Raw genomic sequence first — 5,499 nt, forward strand, 5'->3', positions numbered from 1 at the left:
ATATATATATATATATATATATAATGTTTTAGTTGTAGGTGGACACAATACCTTTATTTTATTTTTATGTGGGCTGGGGATCAAACCCAGTGCCTCACATGTACTAGGGAAGCGCTGTACCACTGAGCCACAACCCCAGGCCAATTTTTTTATTTTGATGTAAGGTCTCGCCAAGTCGCCCAGGCTGGCCTAGAACTAGAACTGGAGAGTCTCTTGCCTCAGTCTCCCTAGTGGCTAGGAATACTGACAGACTTGTGCCATTATGCCAGGTATAAGATTTGGTTTAAGATTATACTGCTATGGGGAGAATGGTTTGGGGGAGTAAAAGAGAAGAGGGAGGTGAACTGGGGGTTTTGAACTAAGGTAATGACTGGAGAGTCAAAGAACTAGGATCCATTAGATTTTAGGGACCAATTGCCCATCATTGGTCTCCCTCCTCTAGAATATGAATTCAACAAGGGCAGGGACTTTTGGTCAGTAGTCTTTGGTTTCCCTCGTGGCTTTAAATGAATAACTTTTTGTTTCTCTGGGGTTTATTTTTGTGTTTGTTGAGAAAGAATCTTGCTATGTTGCCCAGATGGTCTTGAACTCCTGGGCTCAAGGGATCCTCCCACCTTAGCTTCCAGAGTGCTGGGACTACACTTGTGCCACCATGCCCAACTGAATGAATGACTGCATTTCTGGCTTGAGTAACTGGGTGGAGCTATTATCTGAGATGAAGTCCAGGGAAGGGACAAGGACTTAATATTTAAAAAATATCTGAGATGCTTGGTGTTGCATCTAAGAGTAAATGTTTAGTAGGTGGCTTAAGAGTGGGGATCACCAGTTCCTCACAGAGGCGGTGAGAGATGGAGACTTGAGGAGCAGAAACACCCAGATGCCAATTGTGGGACTATGTAATATGGCCTGGGAATTTCCCGGAGTTTCCAGGACACTCTGAACAAAAGCTATGCTTACTTTGAATGATAGTGCAAGAGCCAGATGTGGTGGCATGTATCTGTAATCCCAGTGACTTGGGAGGCTGAGACAGGAGGATCCCAAGTTTCAGGCCAACCTGGCCAACTTGGTAAGACCCTGTCTCAAAATAAAAAATGAAAACAGATTCCAGTTATGTCCCAATCCTAGAGGGATGCAGGGAAAGATGACTTTTTTTTTTTTTTTTTTAAAGCTGCCAAGTTTTGAAATAACTTCTAAGAATTGTTGATTTGTGCTGGGTATGGTGGTTTACACCTGTAATCCCAGCCGCTCGGGAGGCTGAGACAGGATGATCTCAAGTTCAGAGCCAGCCTCAGCAGCAGGGAGACGCCAAGTAACTCAGACCCTGTCTAAATAAAATACAAAATAGGGCTAGAGATGTGGCTCAGTGGTTGAGTGTCCTGAGTTCAATCTTTGGTACCCGCCTTCCCCCCCCCCCAAAAAAAAATTATTGATTTGTGTTTGGCTTAAGCCTTTGTAGAAGAAATAAAGTGGCAAAAACTAAGACAAACACCTCCTAGATTGCTAATCTGTTAGAAGCTGACAGTTAAATTTAAGACTTCAACAGGAAATTTTAAGCAATCAAGAAAATAAACTTCCCACAAAGTTAAATCAAAAACAACTATAAAACATCCTGTATATTTATTATCAAGAAAGTGCTGATGACTATAATTAGGACTATAAATTTAACTGAGAGTAAATGAGAACTAGATTAGTAAATAAAACTGTCTGTAAACATTTGTAAATCAGTTCTTCTGTCGGGCTGGTTTGTGAAAGAGCTCAGTGGGTCAAGAGCAGGAGCTGTTTTTGGCTCAGAGTGGCCATCTTTATTGGTCACCGTGGAGTAGCGCTTCCATCTCACCCCTGCTCTCTTCCCAGAGAGCCCCAGCTTCCTTCTTCCCACTCCTGGGCTCCCCTGCTGTCTCCATTTCTTCACCACTCTTCATCCCTGGCAGTTAACTTTGATCCTCAGAAGTCCCAGTTGGTCATGGTGGTGCATGCCTGTAATCCCAGCAGGAGCATGGCAAGTGCCAGGCCAGCCTGGGCAACTTAGACCCTGTCTCAAAATTTAAAAATAAATAAAACAAAAGGAGAAAACAAAAACAAACAAATAACAACAAAACAGGGGCGGGGACTGGGAATCTAGCTCGGTGGTAGAACACCTCTGGGTTCAGAGAAAATTGTCTCCCCAGTTTCCTCCTTTCTTCGCAGTCCTTAAAGACAACCCTGAAAGTTCTTTTCTATTTTAGAAGATTTACCCGCATCAGGTAGTAAGATAAACATGGGGCGTCAATAAAGTGACAGGCTTCCCCTGAGCAAGGCTCTGATGCTTTTATCTTTAGGTTAAATCATGCCAAACAATAGATGCTCTTTGGCTTCACCTCACTGGATAGAATGTGTCTACTTTCATTGGTCTCCTGTTCCCACACAGGGTTTCTCTGGACTCCTTAGGGTATTTCTTCAAAATTACTCCAATCTTAATCTAATTAGTCCCTAAAGAAATGCAAAAAAAAAAAAAAAAAAAAAAGTTCTGTCAGGAGGGAAAAAAAAACTAACTAAATAAATAAAGCCTGATAATACCCAGTTTGGCTAGGTTTTCTGGGATGCTGACTCATTTTTGCACTGCTGAAAGTGCTCTGAATTCAGAGCCTTAAATACATGCATACCCTTCAACCCAGTAATCCCACTTCTAGGAAAATATCCTAAGGAAATAATCAAGAGATGCAGTCAAGGATTTATGAACAAAGGATATTCATTGCAGAGCCATAATTGAGAAAAATTGGAAAAGACTTACATGCCTCCCAGGTGGGGCTTGGCTCCACAAATCCCCCTGTTCTCTCTGATGGAATGAAGTGCATCCACTCATGCAGTCATCCGTGTAGCAAGTATTTATTAAGTGCCTACCCTACATTAGGCATTTGGCTGCATAAACAAAACAGGTAAATTCCCAGCGACCCCCGCCCCAGATGCTGTCATTAAAATTCATCATCTCATAAAGCAATTTTAAATTGCTCACCTTATTTTTGGAGTTGGGGGGGGCAGGTGACACCTGAATCACCTTCAACCTTTCACCCCACCCCCATAAGCAGTTACCAAATCCAAAACATTTTTCCTTCCATGGTTCTCCCGCATGACCTCTCTTTTCCTTTCAAAAGCAGACCCTAAGGCTCTGAGGTAACCTGATATCCGCGGGAGGAACACCAACATGGCTGGCTTCAGATTGGTTTCTAGTTCCAGGAAGTTGCTGGACTTTGGGCAAATCACGCCACCTCTGGGACTGTTTCTAATCAGAATAATGAGAGGACTGGCCCAATCTTTCAGGTCCTTTGTGCCTTGTAATTTGGAGCTGTATGGAGGGCCCTATGTAGATGGGGGAATCTTAACCTCCAGAGAAGGGGAAGGGAGACTGAAACCCTTCAGGATCTGGACACAAAAAAGCCAAGGAACTATCTAGGCAGGAGGGTGAAAGTACTAGAAGTCAGAAATATCAGAAAACAGGCCTGTGGATGGTGGGGAGGAGGAAATCCCACAGGCCCAGACCAGCCAGGCCAGTTCCCTGCGCTCTGCTCTTCTTCCCCTGAGCAGACCTCAGGCCCATATCCAGCCTTTCTTTGAAGGGGCTAATTTATGTTAAATAATTGCTGGTGTGAGCTGGGGTGGCTCAGAGGCATGGCACTTGTCTAGCATGAATGAAGCCCTGGATTCCATTTCCAACACCACAAAAAACAAAACAGCAAAACAAAAGTCATCTAGTAATTATTGGGTGTTTACTAAGTACATGGCATTGTGGCGATGATTTACAGTTACCTCAGGTTCACATCACAGAAGTAGGAGGTCTGCTCTGCTGTTCTCGGTTTTCTTTTCTTCTTCTACTTCTTAATTTATTTATCGGTACTGGCACTTTACCACTGAGCTACATCCCCAGATGGTCTTGAACTTGTGAGCTGGTCTTGATTTTGTGATCCTCTGGCCTCAGCCTCCCCAAATTGCTGGGATTACAGGTGTGCACCACCACATTCGACTTGTTTCCATTTTTCTACAGGCAAAACAATGGCTTGGGGAAGGTTACAGAAATTATGGGAGCCAGTGTGTAGTGGCACATGCCTGTAATCCCAGGTGCTTGGGGGATTGAGGCAGGAGGATCACAAGACTGAGGTCAGCCTGGGCAATTTAACTATACCCTGTCTCAAAATTTTAAAAATAACATTAAAAGGGTTGGGAATGAATCTCAGTGGTAGAGTGCTTGCCTAGCATGCACAAAGCCCTGGGTTCAATCTCAGACATGGCTAAATAAGTAAAAGAAGTTATTATGAGAAGTAACGCAGCTTGTCACCATGCCTAGCACTCCTTAGCTTTATAATGGCTGGTCTTCTTTTGTTGGAAGGACAGTGGGACAGTTTCCCATTTGATCTCTGTTTCCTACTGCAGAAGACGGAAATGAAGTTCACTGTGGCAGTAAGGGTTCGTGGATTACCAACTGAGGGATTGACATGAGTAGATCACAAATAAGCATGTAGGTTAGTAAGGGTGCAGATGTTTATAAATGACCCTGGAATTGACTGCAGCATCTGCTTTCGTTTGGAAACCACCCCTTCCTTGCCCTTGTCCCACTTGGAGTGAGGAAACCATGTTCGCTGAGAGTTGAGTGAGGGACCCAAGATGCATCTAAGAGGAATTCTGACCAGCGCTGCCCAGTTTCAACTCTGACCTTGTAGTAAAGATCTGCCCTGAAGCAATATGGAGTCTTTGACAGTAATATTCATTTAACTCAGGAATCTAAAAGAGCAGTTTCGCTGGGCACGATAGTGCATGCCTGAGTCCCAGCGGCTCAGGAGTGTAACAGTGGTCCACATCACCTTTTGAAATATAGCCTTTGCTTCTTATTTTAAAAAAGACATCGACAACTACAAGAAATATTTTTTAAAAAGGATGTTTTTCTTGGGGCTGGGGTTGTGGCTCAGTGGTAAAGCGCTTGCCTAGCATGTGTGAGGCACTGGGTTCAATTCTCAGCACCACATATAAATAAATAAACAAAATAAAGGCCCATCAACAACAAAAAGAACATATATATAAAAGGATGTTTTTCTTTTCCTCTTCCCTCTCTCCCCCTCCCTAACCCAGGAGCTGAAAGATTACCTTGAGTTATCTGTCCTCCACAGGAAAGAGACATCACCTGAAGATCTTTGGAAGTGACTATCTCCCAAATTAACAAGTGAATTTCAACACACTATCAGGGCACGCCTGGAAGGTAGCCTTTGAATAGCTTCTTTAAAAGCCCTGTTTTCCCTGACTGGCAGAACTACAGCTTCTGGGAGTGGAGTTCCCTGTGTTTCTCCTTTGCTAGCAAAGCGATGAAGCTTCTTTTTCCTTTTTCTCTAAACTGTGTCCTCTTTATTAAATTGGCATGAATTGGCATCAGGGATGAGGACCCGAGGTTTTGGTAACAAAATGTTGAGGCAGGAGGATCACAAGTTCAGAGCCAACTCAGCGATGTATCAAGACCTTAGCTGGGGGCTGGGGATG

General features: G+C 43.6%; 1 long non-coding RNA gene across 1 annotated transcript; it reads right to left on the reverse strand.

The window, feature by feature from the left end:
* Window positions 1-1,602: 1,602 nt before the first annotated feature.
* LOC125616636 lies at window positions 1,603-4,176 on the reverse strand. The gene is made up of 2 exons (XR_007347360.1): window positions 2,993-4,176; window positions 1,603-2,898 (listed from the first exon to the last, which is right to left on the reverse strand). It is a non-coding gene; the product is annotated as an uncharacterized LOC125616636 (long non-coding RNA).
* Between the last annotated feature and the right edge of the window lie 1,323 nt (window positions 4,177-5,499).

Source organism: Marmota marmota, unplaced genomic scaffold, assembly GCF_001458135.2.
Source record: "Marmota marmota marmota unplaced genomic scaffold, marMar, whole genome shotgun sequence".
Classification (NCBI taxonomy): domain Eukaryota; kingdom Metazoa; phylum Chordata; class Mammalia; order Rodentia; family Sciuridae; genus Marmota; species Marmota marmota.